This window comes from Beta vulgaris, chromosome 2 (assembly GCF_026745355.1).
Source record: "Beta vulgaris subsp. vulgaris cultivar EL10 chromosome 2, EL10.2, whole genome shotgun sequence".
NCBI lineage: Eukaryota > Viridiplantae > Streptophyta > Magnoliopsida > Caryophyllales > Amaranthaceae > Beta > Beta vulgaris.
Window position 1 is genome coordinate 6,067,324 of NC_079203.1, and position 18,906 is coordinate 6,086,229.

The window sequence follows — 18,906 nt, forward strand, 5'->3', positions numbered from 1 at the left end:
CCTCGACGCCAACCACCAACGCACGACACCACCAAATGTCAAACACCAGTCCAGCCACCAACAACTCAAGTTTAGCCATAAACAAACAATGGGGTTTGAGTTTTTGGATGTAGATTGTTATTTTTGAGTTTTTTTTCCAGATCTAGGTTTGAGTTTGATTTTTGTTTAATTTTCATTTTCGTTTTTGTTCCTTTTTTTTTCATTTTCGTTCTTTTTTTTTCATTTTCTATTCCTTTTTTTTTTCATTTTGGTTCATTTTCTCATTTTCGTTCTTTTTTTCATTTTCGTTCCTTTTTTTCATTTTTGTTATTTTTTTCATTTTCGTTATTTTTTTCATTTTCGTTATTTTTTTTTTTCATTTTTAGATCTATAAATTTCGATTGTTCTTGTTGATTTTCCCTGTTGTAAATTTCTTGATATATTTAAGAGTAAAATAATGTCAAAAAAAAACATTTTTTTTATAGGTCGAAAGGGCTGCGGTTTTGTGCCAAAACCGCAGCCCTTTGTACAAAGAAGGGCTGCGTTTTAGGCGCAAAACCGCAACCCTTCCAATATGGAAGGGCAGTGTTTTTGGGCTTCAACAGCAGCCCTTCATAATGAAGGGCTGCGGTTTAAAAACGCAACCCTTCACTTTTAGTGAAGGGCTGCTATAGAAAGGGTTGCTGGCCAATGACCATTCTTTTCTAATGTTACCTTCAGCCATTACAAGTTACAATTTACCATTATCTAACATAATTACACTTTTGTTTTCATAGTCACCTTTGTTATTTTTTTTTTTTTAAAATACATTAATTTATTATAATTAAGGCTACACTTTATAATCTAGGAGCCTTTTTCTCACATAGTCACCAATGACAAACTATAACAACTCCTTTTGTATACCTATTATTTCTTGATAGTGACTCCATTTTTCATAATACATGTAATTTACTGAAAATTTAGTTCAGTTTAGTTTAATTTTTGAACTGAACTGAATTGAATGAAAACCGTGAGAAAAAATTAAATGAACTGAACTGGATTTTCCTGAACTAAAATGAACTGGAATGAATTTGTCTGAATTAAATTTAGTTAAGTTATGTTCAAACACATTAACTTTAGTTTAATTAAATCCAAAAGAACAGAGCTTTGACGTGGGTGAATTCTATATAAGTTTCTTTTTACTTGGAAGAAATAGAGGAGAATTAGAAGTGTTGGTCGTAAAAACCAGGCCATGTTTCATATATATAAAAAAAAGTTTGTTTAACGAGCAGATAAAAATAAGTTAAATATGTGTTTGGATCCTATAGAGTTGTAAAGTAATTCTACAAGGTAGAGTTTGAACAATATCAACCATTGAATAAAAAATTAATGGCTCCTATATTCTCTTTTCGAAATCCCCCTATTTTTTCTCATCAAAATCTACACCCTAATTTTTCCTTCCTACACACACACACACACACACACACACACACACACACACCAAGGACCGTTGGGTACAATGGTATCGCTTCCTATCTCCCACATGGAAGACCAAGGTTCAAATGTTGGTGGAAGCAAAATTTTCAATATTGTTGTGGGGTGGAGGGAGGGGGGTTGGGCTTGTTGGTTCTCTCGGTGAGTGTCCTGTTCGAGAACAGTCTATGATAAATTCATCTTATCACGGGGTTCTCGAAAAGGGCCCATGTATATATATATATATATATATATATATATATATATATATATATATATATATAATGAAAAAAGAAGTTAGGAGACCCTCCGCACAAGGGCAATTCCTAACGAGACATTTACAAGGATATCATTCAGCTTGGAATTAGATACATCAATAATAGAAAACTATCCTGAACTAAGTGGCCTACATTTGCAATCCAGTCTGCTGCTTTGTTTGCTTCTCGGTAGACATGGTGGATAATGCAAGAGCATGATACAAATGTCTTCAATTTGTGAGCAATTTGCTAAGGTGGTTACCAAAGACCTTTATTTAATCCCGTTTATGACTAGGAGATTGTCACCTTCATTGTGAATGTTGGAGATGTTGTTCTTAATTGCAAAAAGGACTCCTATGTGGAGGCGCTTTGCCTCGACTATGTAAAATTAAGTATTTCCCATATTACAGAACAAAACTTCAGTAAATGTACCTTGATAATCTCTTATGATAGCTCCTGCTACTTCTGAACCATTTTTGACGGAACCATCAAAATTTTACTTGAAAGATTTGTGAGGTAGGTGGGGTTAGGATTTTTTGTGGGCGTATGGTGGTGGTTGGAAAGGTTATCAATGGTGGTAAGAGTAATCCATCATGAGGATAGGAAGGAGGCTCTTTGAATAACTTAGTTGGGGTTAAAAGAGAGAAGGTTGAAGAGGATATCATTTCTCTCCTTCTAGAAGCTCCAAATGAGAAAAATAAATTTTGAGATGGTCTATTTTTATTTTGAGATTGTCCTTCTAGAAGTAGGAGAGATGGTAGAGGATGTTGCAATAAATTTTTGAGTAACGTGCTACTACAAAGGTCCTTGAATTCTGGGCAATGAAAAAACAAATGTTTCGTTGATTCTAGTGGTGAGTTACATAAATTACAATTGCTTAGAGGCATAATTTTTCTTTTGGCTAGAGTGGCTCTAGTTGGTTGATAAGTGCGTTTCTAACGCACTTTATGACCTTCTTTTGGCTTGTTTTAGCTCCCTTTTCCTCCTTTTCTTCCTTCTTTCTCCTCACTTTTCCCTTCTATTTCATTCACGTGATCATACTTGGTCATAGTGACATTTTGCTAGATTTTCGATCTATTTCGATCGAATTTCTAGCACATATGCTTTCACCATGTTTGTTCGTGTTTCTATTGCAGGTATTGCCCTCTTCGGGGTCGAGAAATGCGAGACATGGCATAAGGGATCGAGCTAGAGGCTGAAAGGTAGCCTGAGGTGCGCTTGGTATGCCCCGCACACGATGGTGCGCCCGCACAAGCACTGGTGCGCCCGACCATCGACCAATTTGGAGACAAAACAGACTACATTGGTGCGCCCGCACCTTACATTTGGCGCCCGCACCTTCATTGGTGCGCCCACCTTCATCTGTGCGCCCGCACCATTTGACGAAGAGATTCCACCTGAGGCAGAAGACTCAGGTGCGCCCGCACCTGAAGCTGGTGCGCCGCCGCACCTGGCAGGTGCGCCCGCACCTCCTTTTGGTGCGCCCGCACCTCACGATCCGGAAAAAAACAATCGATCATTAAACCCTCTTTTCGAGAGGATTGGGACTTACACTTTATTCTATCTTTCACACAACTTTTTAGGGTTTTGTATTAGAGAGAAAACACTTGAGTTTTCATTGGTAATTGAGATTAGAGATCATAGTTTGTGATTCGATTTACATTCAAGGTACTTTTATTCAATTCAATTCAAAGTTTTAGTTTTTATTTCATTCTCTTGGTGTTTGTTTATGTTCTCATATTATTTAAGATCTTCATTCTCTTAGTTTAATAATTGCGATTTCTATTAGTTTAATCATTTCTTAATCATGTTTAACCTTAGATTAGTCATAGATTCATTGTTTAATTGCTTTAATCCATGATTAGTGAGTAGTTTCATAATCTAGGGTTAGGGTGAAAGTATGAATTAGGGTTTTAAATGATGTTGATTGATTGTGATTATTAGAGAATTTATGCATTGATCTTGGTGTTTTGAGACCTTAGGATAGATATTGATCACATTTATACTTTGGTATTTTGATTTCAAACTTCTTAAACGGATTTTGAACTCTTTTATCAACCCCAAGAATCAACTTGATTTCAATACCAAGATATTGGATGGAAATTAAGGGAATCCTTCATTAGGGGTTTTCCAAATAATCTCTTAATCAATTAACTAAAGACCATTCGAGAGAGGATTTAGTTGATTGATTGAATGATTACTCTTGAGGACCATTCGAGAGAGGACTCAAGTAATTTAGAGGGAAACTAAACCTTGCATAATCGTCTTTGCTTCGCAATCGCATTAACAATCATCATCCGTTCTTATTCATACTAGTAACCTTAACTCTAGTGTCTTTTATTTGATATTTAAACTCGTGATATTTGCTTGTTCTAGTGTTAGATAGTCTTAATTGTTACCAAACATCTTTCAAACCCCAAATACCTTTCAATTAGGTAGTCTAGACTGATAGACTTTAATCAATCCCATTTTCCCTGTGGATCGACCCTTGACTTGCCCTTACTATTCTCTTAGTGATTGCTTGTTAGGACTATAAATATTGTTTGGAAAGCGGTTCTTAGTGCCTTAACGACACACTAAAAACCTCTTATCAAAATGGCGCCGTTGCCGGGGAATCTGTGCTATTGATTGAAGTATATTTTAGTTTAGTTTGCTTAGTTGATTTTCTTTTATTTTCTTTTTAACTGTGGTTGTTATTTGCTAATCCTCTGCTTAGCTTTGTTGTGTTACATGAGAAGAAGAACTCACGGTTCACCCACATTGCCTCTAGATCTTGAAATCGACCGTACGTTGCGAAAGCTTCGGAAGAATTTGGGAAATCTGACTTTGGGTTCCGAGCCTTCTTCACCAATCTCAAGTACATCAAGTGAAGTTGAATCAGAAATGGGTGAAGAAAATCCACAACTGTTTAGGGATTTCGGAAATCCGGGTTCCTATGTTCTTCAAGGTGGAATTCGACTCCCTACCACCACTACAAATTTCAGCATTCACCCTCAGTATACTCGGATGGTGAAAGCAGAGCAGTTTTGTGGGGGGTCAGATGAAGATCCTCTAGACCATCTCGACAGGTTTCTTGAGATCTGTGCCATGATAACACTAATGATGTCTCTCCTGACTACATCAAGATGCACCTGTTCCGGTCCTCTCTTACCGGAAAAGCAAAGTCATGGCTCAAGAGCTTGCCTGCTAATTCCCTCACTACATGGGAAGAAGTCACATGGCATTCTTGAAGAAATACTTCCCGGAGTGGAAGACTGCGGACATAAGGAGGAAGATCTCCTCATTTGAGCAAGAGAACGATGAGACACTTGCCGAAGCTTGGGAGCGGTTCAAGGAGATGATCCGTTCATGCCCACACCATGAGTTCAACAAGAATCTACTCATGCGATTCTTCTATGATGGTCTTGATCCGATTTCACGGGCCAATCTTGATGCTGGAGCGGGAGGTCAACTATCTAAGATCCCGCAAGAACAACTTGAGTCCACAATTGAGGAGGTGATCAAGAACTACTCATGGGGTGGAAGACGAAGAGGTGCTCAACCTAAGAAGAGCGGAAAGTTTGAAATTGACCCCATGGATCAAATTCAAGCTAAGATGGACCAACTCGATAAGAAGCTCTCCAAGATCAATCTTGCATCGTCTACTCCTTCACAGGTAAACTCTTTTTCTTGTGATATTTGTGGTGGTACTAACCATGATACTTCTTATTGTGGAGGTACCCATTCGGAGCATGTGGCGGCAATAATTCAAGAGGAGATGGATATCAAGGAACAAGGGTATAGGAACAATCAACAAGGAGGTTGGAGACAACCTCAACAAAACTACACCCAAGGATTCAACCAACCTCAACAAGGATGGAATCAACCTCAACAAGGGTACAACCAAGCTCACAACCAAGGGTTTGCGCAAGGGTATAACCAAAACCAAAACTATAACCAAGGTGGTTCCTCCTCACAAGGGTCCAACACATACCAAGCTCCACATCAAAGGACCAACAACCCAAAACCTCCCTCCAACCTTCCTTTCCCCAAACAAAATCCCGAACCTACACCATCTTCCGATCCACCTCTCTCCAAATTCTCCAACAACTCCAATCCATGAACCAAATTCTCCAAAACCATGAGCAAAGGTTTCAAGAGCTACAAGCCCACAACAAAATGCTTGAAACCCAAATTGCCCAAGTAGCTGAGAAGAATCCCTCCACCCCACAAATCAACTTCCAGGCCAACCCATTCCTAACCCCAACCTCCATCAAGCCAAAGCCATTCATTTGAGGTCGGGAACAAGTTATGCGGGTCCTAAGATGCCGAATGGGGAGTTAGAGCAGGATGGAGAAGCTGAGGTTGTTGAGAAGGAGGTGGAGCTGAGGAAACTGAGAAAGAGGACGTTGAGGAGAAGGATGAGTCACATGTTCAAGTTGGTGACAAAACACATTGCCATCACCTCCACCAACCAAATCCTATGTGCCTCCGGTTCCCTATCCTCAAGGTTGGTAGAGAGAAAGTTGAGTGACAAGTTCACTAAATTTCTGAATGTGATGAAGAGCCTGCAAATCAACATTCCATTCCTTGAGGCTATGTCTCAAATGCCAGCTTATGCTAAATTCTTGAAAGAGATCCTCTCCAATAAGCGAAAACTTGAAGATGAGCTTATCTCCCTACCTTACCAAGTGAGTGCTCTTGTGCAACGAACTATGCCCAAGAAGCAAAGAGATCCCGGGAGTTTCACCTTGCCAGTGAAGATAGGTGACTTAGAACCTAAGGGTGCACTGGCCGATCTGGGAGGCAGTGTCAATTTGATGCCCCTTTCTATTGCAAAGCACCTGAAATTTCCTCTTCATCCTACGCGCAAAACGATTCAATTGGCGGACCGCACTGTGAGAGTCCCTTGTGGTGAGTTGGAGGATATACCGATTCAAGTTGGGCATGTGTTTGTACCATGCGACTTTGTGGTGATGGATATGGAGGAAGATCCTGAGACTCCTCTTATTCTGGGAAGAGAAGCTCTGAAGACTTTGGGTGCCGTGATAAACTGCAAAAACGACACAATCACGGTTGAGGTAGCTAATGAGCGGGTGGTGTTCGAGTTCTCTAAGACACTGAAGAGCCTATGATGGAGAAAATTTGCCGGGTAAGCCTAGTGGAAGATGAGGTGAGGACACCATGAGTGTGGATGATTCTGGGAGCGATTTGTATGCTGCACTTACCGACACCCTTAACTTGGACATGGAAGAGGACACGCAAGATAGAGGCGTTTGAGGTTCTAGCTGCATCATCCACTGAAAAGAGGAGTGTTCTAAGCCTCCTCCCAAGGTAGAGTTCAAACCCCTTCCCTCCTCTCTTAGATATGTTTTTCTTGATGATGCATGTACTTATCCTGTTATTGTCAATTCGAGTCTTGATGACATTTCTATATCAAAACTGATTGGAATTTTGCAAAAATATAAAGATGTCATTGGGTATTCGATTGATGACCTTAAGGGGATAAGCCCTTCTCTTGCTATGCATCGTATCCATCTCATCGATAGTAATGCCTCCTCCATCGAGCATCAGAGAAGGCTCAATCCCAACCTCAAAGAGGTTGTAAAAAGGAGATCTTGAAACTACGTGACGCGGGAATCATTTATGCTATCTCAGATAGCAAGTGGGTGAGCCCGATTCACGTGGTTCCAAAAAAAGGAGGCATGACTATAGTTGAGAATGAGAAAGGAGAAACAATCTCAACTAGGACTGTCACTGGGTGGAGAGTCTGTATTGATTACAGGAAACTGAACAAATCCACCCGGAAAGATCATTTCCCCCTTCCCTTCATTGACCAAATGTTGGAGAGGCTTGCTCGTCATTCACACTTCTGTTTTCTTGATGGTTATTCCGGATTCTTTCAAATCCCCATTCATCCGGATGACCAAGAGAAAACCACCTTTACTTGTCCGTATGGGACATTTGCATATCGAAGGATGCCCTTTGGTTTGTGTAATGCCCCATCCACTTTTCAGAGGTGTATGACAGCAATCTTCTCTGACATGCTAGAAGATTCCATTGAAGTCTTCATGGACGACTTTAGTGTGTGTGGTTCGTCTTTTGACACATGTCTGGTTAATCTTGAACTTGTGTTAAAAAGGTGTCAAGAGACGAACCTTGTACTGAATTGGGAAAGTGTCACTTTATGGTCGAGGAAGGCATTGTACTTGGGCATAAAGTGTCGAAAAAGGGTATTGAAGTAGATCCGGCAAAGGTTTCGGTTATTGAGAAGCTTCCGCCACCGAACTCGGTGACGGGAGTTCGCGCTTTCCTTGGACATGCTGGTTTTTACCGACGTTTCATCAAGGATTTCTCTCAAATAGCCAAACCATTGACGAATCTACTTCAGAAAGATGTTGATTTTGCGTTTGATGAGTCTTGTACTAAGGCTTTTGAAACTCTTAAGAAAGCCCTTACTTCTGCCCCCATTGTGCAAGCTCCGGATTGGAGCTTGCCTTTTGAACTAATGTGCGATGCTAGTGACTTTTCAGTGGGAGTTGTTCTTGGGCAACGCAAGGAAGGGAGGCTACATGTGATAGCCTATGCAAGTAGGACTCTGGATGATGCTCAACGGAACTATGCAACTACGGAAAAGGAAATGTTGGCCGTGGTATTTGCTTTTGACAAGTTCCGTTCCTACTTGACATGTAATAAGGCGTGGTGTATACGGATCATTCTGCGGTCCGGTATTTGATGAGTAAGAAGGATGCTAAGCCTAGGCTCATTAGGTGGGTGTTGCTTCTTCAGGAGTTTGATTTTGAGATGAAAGAGAAGAAGGGGACGGAGAATGTGGTAGCTGACCATCTTTCACGCCTCCCTCCTGACAATCTGGAGGAGATTCCTATCGAGGAACGATTTGAGAGAAGAAGCCTTGTTCGCCATTTGAACAATGAGGTTCCATGGTTCGCTGATTATGCAAATTATCTGGCTTGTGGGATTGAACCTCATGGTTTTACTTCCCAACAAAGGAAGCGGTTCTTTAAAGAAGTTTCGAGGTTCTACTGGGATGACCCGCTCCTTTTTAAGAAGTGTGCTGATGGCGTGTTTAGGAGGTGTGTTCCTAATCATGAGATGGCCTCGGTTTTGCATCATTGCCATACTTTGGCATGTGGAGGACATGGTGGAGCAAGCAAAACTGTTGCTAAGGTGCTCCAATGTGGTATGTTCTGGCCAACATTGCATAAGGATGCCCGAACATTTGTGGTGGCTTGTGATAGATGTCAACGGAGTGGTGGCATCACAAAGCGACACGAGATGCCTCAACAGAACATTCTTGAGGTTGAGCCGTTTGATGTCTGGGGGTCGATTTATGGGCCCATTCGTTCCTTCCTGTGGGAATGTATATATTCTTGTTGCGGTCGACTACGTGACCAAATGGGTGGAAGCCATTGCCTCTCCCACCAATGACCATAAGGTAGTCACCAAGCTTCTGAAGAAGATCATCTTCCCTCGATTTGGGGTGCCCCGTGTATTGATCAGTGATGGTGGTTCACACTTCGCCAAAAAGCAATTAGAAGCATTATTGAAGAAATACGGGGTGAATCACAAAGTAGGTCTTCCTTATCACCCCCAAACACAAGGCCAAGTTGAGGTTTCGAATCGAGAGGTTAAAAAGTTCTTGAGCGTGTGGTCAATAGGACACGAAAGGATTGGTCTTTGAAACTTGATGACGCTCTTTGGGCTCTTCGCACGGCTTTCAAGACGCCCATAGGCACCACTCCCTATCGCCTTGTGTATGGCAAGGCATGTCATTTGCCGGTTGAGCTTGAGCACAAGGCTTGGTGGGCAGTTAAGGAGCTCAACATGGATCTACACTTGGCGGGAGAAGCTCGAAAAGAAAGGCTAGTAGAACTGGAGGAATTTCGTTTTGACGCTTATGAGAGTTCTAGACTATACAAAGAGCAAACGAAGAAATGGCACGACAACCGGATTCAACAACGAGATTTCCGGGTTGGGGACAAAGTCTTGTTGTTCAACTCAAGACTAAAGCTTTTCCCCGGAAAGTTAAAGTCAAGTGGTCGGGTCCCTTCTCCGTGTTGAAGACTACTCCTTATGGGGCTTATGAGGTTATGGGTGAGAACGGTCCATTCTGGGTGAACGGTCAAGATTAAAGCTCTACCATGATTCGCATGCTTTGGCTCCATTGGTTGCTTGATTCTTCGCTCACCTGAGCGACTCTCATGATGGATGTATCCTTTTTAGTCAAGCTAATGACTTAAAACAAGCGCTACACGGGAGGCAACCCGTTTCTCTTCTTTCCTCTCTTTCATTTCTTTTATTTTTCCTTTGTTAGTTACGTTTTGATTTATCAGTCAGCCATGAGAGGTACATTGGAACATCTGAATTTTTATGAGAAGTTGAGTGAATTGAGTGTTTTGGAGAAGAAATATGTACAAATCAGACGGGTTAGGTGCTCCCGCACCTGTTCAATGTGCGCCCGCACATGAGAAAAATTTTCGGAAAAAAACTTTGGTGCGCCCGCACCTAGACAAGGTGCGCCCGCACCTAGACAAGGTGCGCCCGCACCAAATTTTGCACACAATTTTCAGAAAAAACAGAAGACTTTGGTGCGCCCGCACCTAGTCCATGTGCGCCCGCACCTTCTAAAAAATTTTTTTCGAAAAAAAACAGGTGCGCCCGCACCAACACAAGGTGCGCCCGCACCAACACAAGGTGCGCCCGCACCACTTCTGTCGACTGAGTTTGAAAAAAACAGTAGACTTTGGTGCGCCCGCACCTCTACGTGGTGCGCCCGCACCTCTACGTGGTGCGCCCGCACCTCTACGTGGTGCGCCCGCACCAAAGCCTACGAAATTTTTTTGGAAAAAACAGAAGGGAGAGGTGCGCCCGCACCTCCTGTTGGTGCGCCCGCACCAATCGTATTTTTTGAAAAAATTTTCGGTTGGTGCGCCCGCACCAGGGAGAGGTGCGCCCGCACCAAACCGGCTGGGCAATATTTTCGGGCCTATCTCTCCTCTTTTCCTCATATTTTCAAACTCTCTCTCACACTCACTCACTTTCTCTCTCTTCCTCCTCTCTAGATCCGGCGACTTTACACCCTTTTCCGGCGACTTTCAAGGGCAAATCTCACCGAAATCTCATCACCATCTTCTCTAAACACATTCAAAGCACAAAAATTGGGGGTTTTGCAAGGATTCGATTTCTAGGGTTTCAAAATTGGGGATTTTCATCTCCATGTTGGTAACTCCCTTCTAATCTTTGCTTTTTCATCAATAATCTACTAAATTGGACTTCTAGTAGTTTTCTTTTAGATTGCATGCTTGTTTTTCCTAATTTCTTTTGATTGTTCATGAACTTTGTCATTTTTGTGTTTGGTGATGTGGTGAACATATGCAATTTTTGTGGTTTGTGATAAATTCATAATATTCTTACTTTGTGAGAACTACATTGCTGAAATTGTGAGGTGTTGTTGCTTTATGTGCATAATTGTGGTTGGTTTGGCGAAATTGGCTTGAAAGTCTCTTTGAGTGGTGAAACTCTTGATTGCTAGCAACTTTGTTGCTACTAATTGTGGATGGCTAGCTGGTAGATCTTAGGCTTAGTTTTTATTTTTTTTTTCTTTTTTGTGTGTTTTCCTTTTGTGTGGTTTGATTTTTCTTTTTGTGTGTTTTTGTTTTTTTTTCTTTTGCGTGTTTCTTTGTGTAGAGAATCTGCTTTGTGGTTGTGTCTTTGCAGCAGATCATCACTTCTCCTTCCCTTTTTGCCAAACAAATTCTTTTTCACCATGGGAAGAAGTGGTGGTGAAGGCTCATCCAGGTCTAAGCGAGCAAAGACGGGCCTCTTCACAAGGACCTTCGTCTAGCTCGCATCCCCCTCCCCTTTATGCTCTAAAGTTTCCAAACGCCGCTCATAAACAAATTTTCCAACAACTTTCTGAGCGCACGTTTCGTCCCACTAAGTTCTATGACCTCACTACCTGCAACTACCTTAACATCGAGTCGATGATAAGGGAGATGGCAGTAATGTCGGGTTATCGGACTTCCTCGTATTCATGAACCTACTTACGATCAACTCACTCTCGAGTTCTTGAGTACGTTGAACGTAAGTAAGTGACAGGTGCTCTAACTATTCAATTTCGCATGTTTAATCAAGCTAGAGCACTGTCTTTTGACGAATTCTGTGAGGCGTTTGGGATGGACCCTCGAGCCCCCTGCGATGCCCCTTTGGCGTCATCTGGCAGGGATACAATGAGCAAGAGTGGTGGGCAAAGATCACCAACGGTACGACTTCGTTTCGAACGAACTCGTCCAAAGCGTCGGAGATCATCCACCTTGCTCTCCGATACTTCCATAGGATGTTGGTTTACACCATCTTTCCTAAACAGGAAGTCGGGCAGTTGCGGAAGGACGAGCTGCTGGTTCTCTGGTTGGCCACTGACGGGGCTCACCATAGAGCCCGCATTAACTTTGCTGCTCTCCTCCTCAACCGACTGCAGGAAATTCGGGGGGGTACAACGGTGACTGGGAGATTCTTTGTGGTGGCATGGTCACCCGGCTAGCATCTTACCTTGACTTGACCGATGACTTGGCTCGCTTGGAAGCCAGCATGCCTACTGTTGGCCAGTCCAACAGATTGGATGGTGCCAGCTTGCAGCAGATGAAATTTCTGCGCAATTATAAAAAGGAAAACTGCATCTGGCTTGTGGGGGGCGACCTTACTGTCATATAGGGCCCGACTTCGTTTGGGACCTCCCAGCTAACGTCGAAAACCGTTGGCGGGTTCCCCCTGCCCATGACATCCCACGGGCTATCCCCGAGCCCATGCCTATGGAGATCGATCCCCGCGTTCCGAGAGGTCCGAGGCCCGACCACCGCATTCCTGAGAGTGAGGTGGCCGAAGCTTCTTCCTCTCAATCCTTCGACATGGGCTCTGTCATGGCAGCCTTAGCACAGATGCAGGCCTCTCAGGAGGCCAATCACCATGCGGTTACGGCTACTCTTGCCGGTATCCGCACCGACCTGGACCATGTGTCTAGGGTGGCTTGGCGCACTCACCTCGCCAATGTCCACTCCGGACATGAGCCATCCTTCCCTAACCATCCCCACTACCCCCCTCTTTCGACCCTCGAGAAGGGCCATTTGAGGAGCCTTCATTCCGTCCTTACCCCCACTACCCATCCTACTATGATGGGTCCTCGGTGGGTATTTCCCCCTTACCCCCCTCCCGATGGGGGGATGGTGGGAACTATTAGGAGCTTTTCCTAACCCCCTCCTCTCCCTCCTTTTGCAACTCCGAGCGCGGAGTTTTGCTTAAGCTTGGGGGACTTGCTTGTATGTCTATATCTTAGGGAGTTTCGGGGTCGTAGACGGTTAGAAGTTAGGGGTCTCATTGGTTTTCGGTTGTTATTGGTGATTGTTTCTGTTGTGGTATTGACATCCTCCACCCCTGCTGACTTCTCTTCACCTGTACAGCTTGCTTTGGTAGTTTCTTTTTGTCATATTCTTTTGACTTGCTTATTTTTATAAAAAAAAAAAAAAAATTTCTGCATTTAGGATAGCTTGGTTGCATGCATGATTTGTGGCTAAAGAGTTCATGACTTGATTGGAAGACCTTCCTTATATTAGACTTGATGATTTTGGAAGCCCTGTTGTGACTTTAGGCGTCTCTTGAAACCGATAACTTTTGGTAGAGTCTCTTTGAAATTAGGCGAGTTGGATGAATGGATTGCCTTGCCCCTTGTGCGATGAATCCCGAAGGAGGGCCAAGAACCTCGTAAGACTCACTCACAACCCTCACCATTGATCGCCTAACTTGTGACTTGCATTTTAGCTCCCCAAGATTACATAAGACGAGCCTCTAGGAGAATGATTTAGGGCGTTTCTTTTGCTAGTAATAGGAGCTACAAGAGCCAAAAGCTTGAATACCTGCATAATATTCGCTTCTCAACCCATCTGAGCCTTTCTATCCTATTTTTCTTAACCCACATAATGAGTCATGGCCAAACTTTCCCCAAAGTGGAGTACATGTGTAGTTTTTGTTGAGTTAATTGGTTTTGATATTAAGTCTTGGTTGAAAGAGAGTTAATGTGCTTGTATGATGGTAAAAGTTGAAAAATTTTGTGAAAAAGAAAACAAAAGAAATAAAAGAAAGAAAGTTCTTATTGTTTGATTTGGTTTATTATTGAAAATGAAAAGAAAGAAGATCAAATTGATGAGAAAAAGGAAAAAAGTTCACAAAGTGAAAAAGAAACAAGTGAAATTCAAGGATATGTGTGAGATTCTCTTAATTGAGAATAGTGTTAGGACTAGCTTGGGGGATATTTACCCCTAGTTTGTACTCCACTTACCCTTTTTGCACCACATTCCTAGAATATGATCCACACCCCTAACCTAGCCCCGTTACAACCTTAACAAAGCCCCTTTTGACTTCTAGATTGGACTTGATCTATTTAGTAGTGGCGGGTGAGATTTTGTGCAAGTCATGATGAGGGTCATCAAAACATGGTAGAGGCGAGCAATTATGGTTGAGCATCCCTAGGGAGGAGTCAAACTTGGGTCTTGGAAGTGGAGAAGAGTGAGAAATCATTCTTGGAAAGCTTTCTTTCAAAAAGACTCGGTTGATCGGTGGATTGAGACCTTAGAGTCACTCTTGTGCTTCCTAATCATCTTCCCTCTTGTGTTTGGTTGGTCTCCTAAATCTTGATATGAACTCATTTAGCTTGCATGTCATGTTTGTAACCTTGCATTTAGAGCATATAGGTTAGGTTGTTGCATGTTTCCCTTTTCTTTTTATTCTCTTTTTCTTTTTCTCTCCTTCACTCTCATTCTTGGTTTACTTGAGGACAAGCAAAACGCTAAGCTTGGGGGAGTTTGATAAGTGCGTTTCTAACGCACTTTATGACCTTCTTTTGGCTTGTTTTAGCTCCCTTTTCCTCCTTTTCTTCCTTCTTTCTCCTCACTTTTCCCTTCTATTTCATTCACGTGATCATACTTGGTCATAGTGACATTTTGCTAGATTTTCGATCTATTTCGATCGAATTTCTAGCACATATGCTTTCACCATGTTTGTTCGTGTTTCTATTGCAGGTATTGCCCTCTTCGGGGTCGAGAAATGCGAGACATGGCATAAGGGATCGAGCTAGAGGCTGAAAGGTAGCCTGAGGTGCGCTTGGTATGCCCCGCACACGATGGTGCGCCCGCACAAGCTACTGGTGCGCCCGCACCATCGACCAATTCTGGAGCACAAAACCAGACTACATTGGTGCGCCCGCACCTTACATTTGGTGCGCCCGCACCTTCATTTGGTGCGCCCGCACCTTCATCTGGTGCGCCCGCACCATTTGACGAAGAGAGTTCCACCCTGAGGCAGAAGACTCAGGTGCGCCCGCACCTGAAGTCTGGTGCGCCCGCACCTGAGCAAGGTGCGCCCGCACCTCCTTTTGGTGCGCCCGCACCTCACGATCCGGAAAAAAACAATCGATCATTAAACCCTCTTTTCGAGAGGAGTTGGGGACTTACGCTTTATTCTAGTTTTCACACAACTTTTTAGGGTTTTGTATTAGAGAGAAAACACTTGAGTTTTCATTGGTAATTGAGATTAGAGATCATAGTTTGTGATTCGATTTACATTCAAGGTACTTTTATTCAATTCAATTCAAAGTTTTAGTTTTTATTTCATTCTCTTGGTGTTTGTTTATGTTCTCATATTATTTAAGATCTTCATTCTCTTAGTTTAATAATTGCGATTTCTATTAGTTTAATAATTTCTTAATCATGTTTAACTTTAGATTAGTATAGAATTCATTGTTTAATTGCTTTAATTCCATGATTAGTGAGTAATTTCATAATCTAGGGTTAGGGTGAAAGTATGAATTAGGGTTTAAATATGATGTTGATATGATTGTGATTATTTAGAGAAAATTATGCATTGATCTTGGTGTTTTGAGACCTTAGGATAGATATTGATCACATCTATACTTTGATATTTTGATTTCAAACGTTCTTAAACCGGATTTTGAACTCTTTTCATCCCCAAGAATCAACTTAATTTCTATACCAAGATATTGGATGGAAATTAAGGGGATCCTTCATTAGGGGTTTTCCAAACTTATCGAATCGCTTAATCAATTAACTAAAGACCATTCGAGAGAGGATTTAGTTGATTGATTGAATGATTACTCTTGAGGACCATTCGAGAGAGGACTCAAGTAATTTAGAGGGAAACTAAACCTTGCATAATCGTCTCTGTTGCTTCGCAATCGCATTAACAATCATCATCCGTTCCTATTCATACTAGTAACCTTAACTCTAGTGTCTTTTATTTGTTATTTAAACTCGTGATATTTGCTTGTTCTAGCTGTTAGATAGTCTTAATTGTTACCAAACATCATTCAAACCCCAAATACCTTTCAATTAGGTAGTCTAGACTAGATAGACTCTCATCAATCCCATTTTCCCTGTGGATCGACCCTTGACTTGCCCTTACTATTCTCTTAGTGATTGCTTGTTAGGACTATAAATATTGTTTGGAAAGCGGTTCTTAGTGCCTTAACGACACACTAAAATCCTCTTATCATTGGTAAACTATTATGGCAGATTTGCTATTGAAAAAGTTAAAGTTCTGGAGGGATGTCAAGATTCCATATCCAGTGGAAAGGCCATTTTTCGCAAGTAGGATCTAACCGATGGGCTAACCATGTGGCCATTTTGACAGTAAAGCGGCCGTTAGATGAGGGTCACCATATGGGGGTGTCCAGGAAGAGGTTTTTTTTGGCAAGATTATGGTTTTTTATTCTTTGTAGCCAGTTTGAGAGATTTTTTTTGTAGTTCGGTGAAGTTCGGGATAGGCGTGTATCCAGATTAACTGAATTTGGACCGATATGCAGTAGGTCAATGAGGTTTTTGTGGGTAAGCTAGTTATCGAGCCAGAAGAAGATGCTTTTTCCATCCCTTATCTTCCATCGAATTCCTTTTCCAAGGATCTCACGTTGTTTAGGAATTTTTTTCCAAACAATGGAATCTAAAGATTTTGCTTTGTAGTCAAAGAAGGTGCTTTGATGTAGATATTTTGCATTGACACTACGTACCTAGAAGTTATTTGGTTATGTAAGGATCTTCAAACCAAGTTTTGCTAGGTAGGCTTTGTTTAACGGTGCAGTTTTCCTAGGACCAAGGCTCCCTTTTGCAAATTTTATCCCATAAAATCAGTGGCACCACATTTTTGTCCTTTTGATTCCACAAAAAGAAATTTCTGTGCATAATATTTGAAGACTTTGGAATATTAACGGGGAGGAGAGAGGAGGACCAAGCATAAGAAGGGAGCACTTCTAAGTTAATGTGGATTAGGGTATGGCGTCCTGCTTTGGAAAGAAAGTCGACTTCCCATTGAGTTATGCGTTGTTGTGTAATCTGAATATTTTTTCGAAATTCCATTTTGGTCGGATTTGAGTTGATAAAGAAGATACCAAGGTAGCGACCTAGGCAATTGTGTGCATTCATGTTGAAATGGCTAGCAATAGCCACTTTATTTGAGGCTGGTAGATTTTTTGAAATAATAAGATCTGACTTGTGGAAATTTATAAGCTGTCCTAAGATGGTGTAAAAGTCATCTAGGATGGTTTTCACATTTGAACAAGCCGTGGTTGTTGCTTTACAATAATTCTTCAAAGGAAGAATCATAAATGTAATTGGATATTGGAAAATCGTAAGGACAAATTAGGGACTTATCCAATGTAAATTTTCTCGTCTAGCCTTCATAGATGGTCAAAATGAACCAAAGATTGAGTTCTGGTGTGAGGGTACAATATAATCAGGTTTAACCAAATAGTGTTTAAAACATCCTAAAAATAATTAGTGTATGTTGGTTCAGGAAACACATAAAAAGACTATTTTTTAGTGACATGTTATTATGCAGGCCAAAAACGCAACCCTTAGGGCTGTTTTAACCGCAACCCTTTCGTTCTTTTCCACTAGTGATGGTTAATTGAAAAACCGGCTAACCGCTTAGGCGCAACCGACCTAAACGGTTGTGGTTCAAAAAAAAAGCAAACTAAAACTTTCGATTATCTAACTGAAATATGTTATGGGACGATTAATCACCCATGAATGCCTATAGAAAAATCAATACAACCCAACTTACACAATCCCACGCGACTTTGCTCCATTGAGAGTGTTAATTGGTCCAACTATTGCACAGTCCCTCACTCCACTTGTATTCTTTCGTTCGCAACGATGAGCCCCATCTCTATAGAACGAAGAAAGCCTTTTAAGGCATTGGTTTTCTCCATTATTATGCGAGCTCTTATCCAACTATTACATTACTCAAATGTTTAGAATAAATTCTCTAGGCTAACTTCACATATGACAAACACCTAAACGTCTATTACAACCATATGCTCCTAATTCCTCCTTAAATCTCAAGCAAATGCTTGGAGTAGGAACTGAACTCAAGATTTCTTTAGGAAAGTTAAGAAAGCTCACCGCATGAATCAACCCCAATTCTTATTACATCACTCATCAAATATTATATGCCCCTACTCAAAACTATCATATCCAGTATGTTGTACTCGATTAGTATATTGTATTAACATAAACCTACACACCCCACTAAATTAAATTCTCAAATTTGTTTAATAGGTAAGAATGAATTCTTTGGGCTACCCTCGTAGTCGTACATAGTCACCACCTAGAGGCCCATTACAACTATACACTTCCAACCCTTCTTAAATTCCAAGCAAATGTTTTTAACTACTTGAACAGTTAATAACTACTTCAACAGTTAACATCTACACCAACAACTACTTTTATTGAACATGTCCTACATCACTTAAATATGTTCCTACTCATAAGTCATAACTATCACATTAAGGTATGTTGTCTCGATGAATCATAAACCTATACACCATACTAAACAAAATTAGTTTTATAAAAAGTTAACTATAGAAATTTGAATGTGATACACTTGGTGAGCCCATGATAACCATATAACAAAGAGCAGAGAATTTTAAGGCATTAGTTTTGGATGAAAACCAAAAACATAATCTCTGCCCCCACACTCCCACATTTGAAAACTTTACAAGTAGGCATCATAAATCATATATTATAGACACTCCTACCTAATCTAAGACCATGAAGTAACCATTATTATAAACTATACTTTGTCTTCCCAATAAATTATACTTCCACCAACCAAGACTACTGATTATTGCCACTTTTCCTACCTCAAAAAACTTTTTCTC

At 41.3% G+C, this 18,906-nt stretch overlaps 1 non-coding gene across 1 annotated transcript; it reads right to left on the reverse strand.

Annotated features, from left to right (window-relative positions):
- Positions 1-4,947: 4,947 nt before the first annotated feature.
- LOC125495278 (small nucleolar RNA R71) lies at positions 4,948-5,054 on the reverse strand. Its single transcript, XR_007271917.1, has one exon. It is a non-coding gene; the product is annotated as a small nucleolar RNA R71 (small nucleolar RNA).
- Between the last annotated feature and the right edge of the window lie 13,852 nt (positions 5,055-18,906).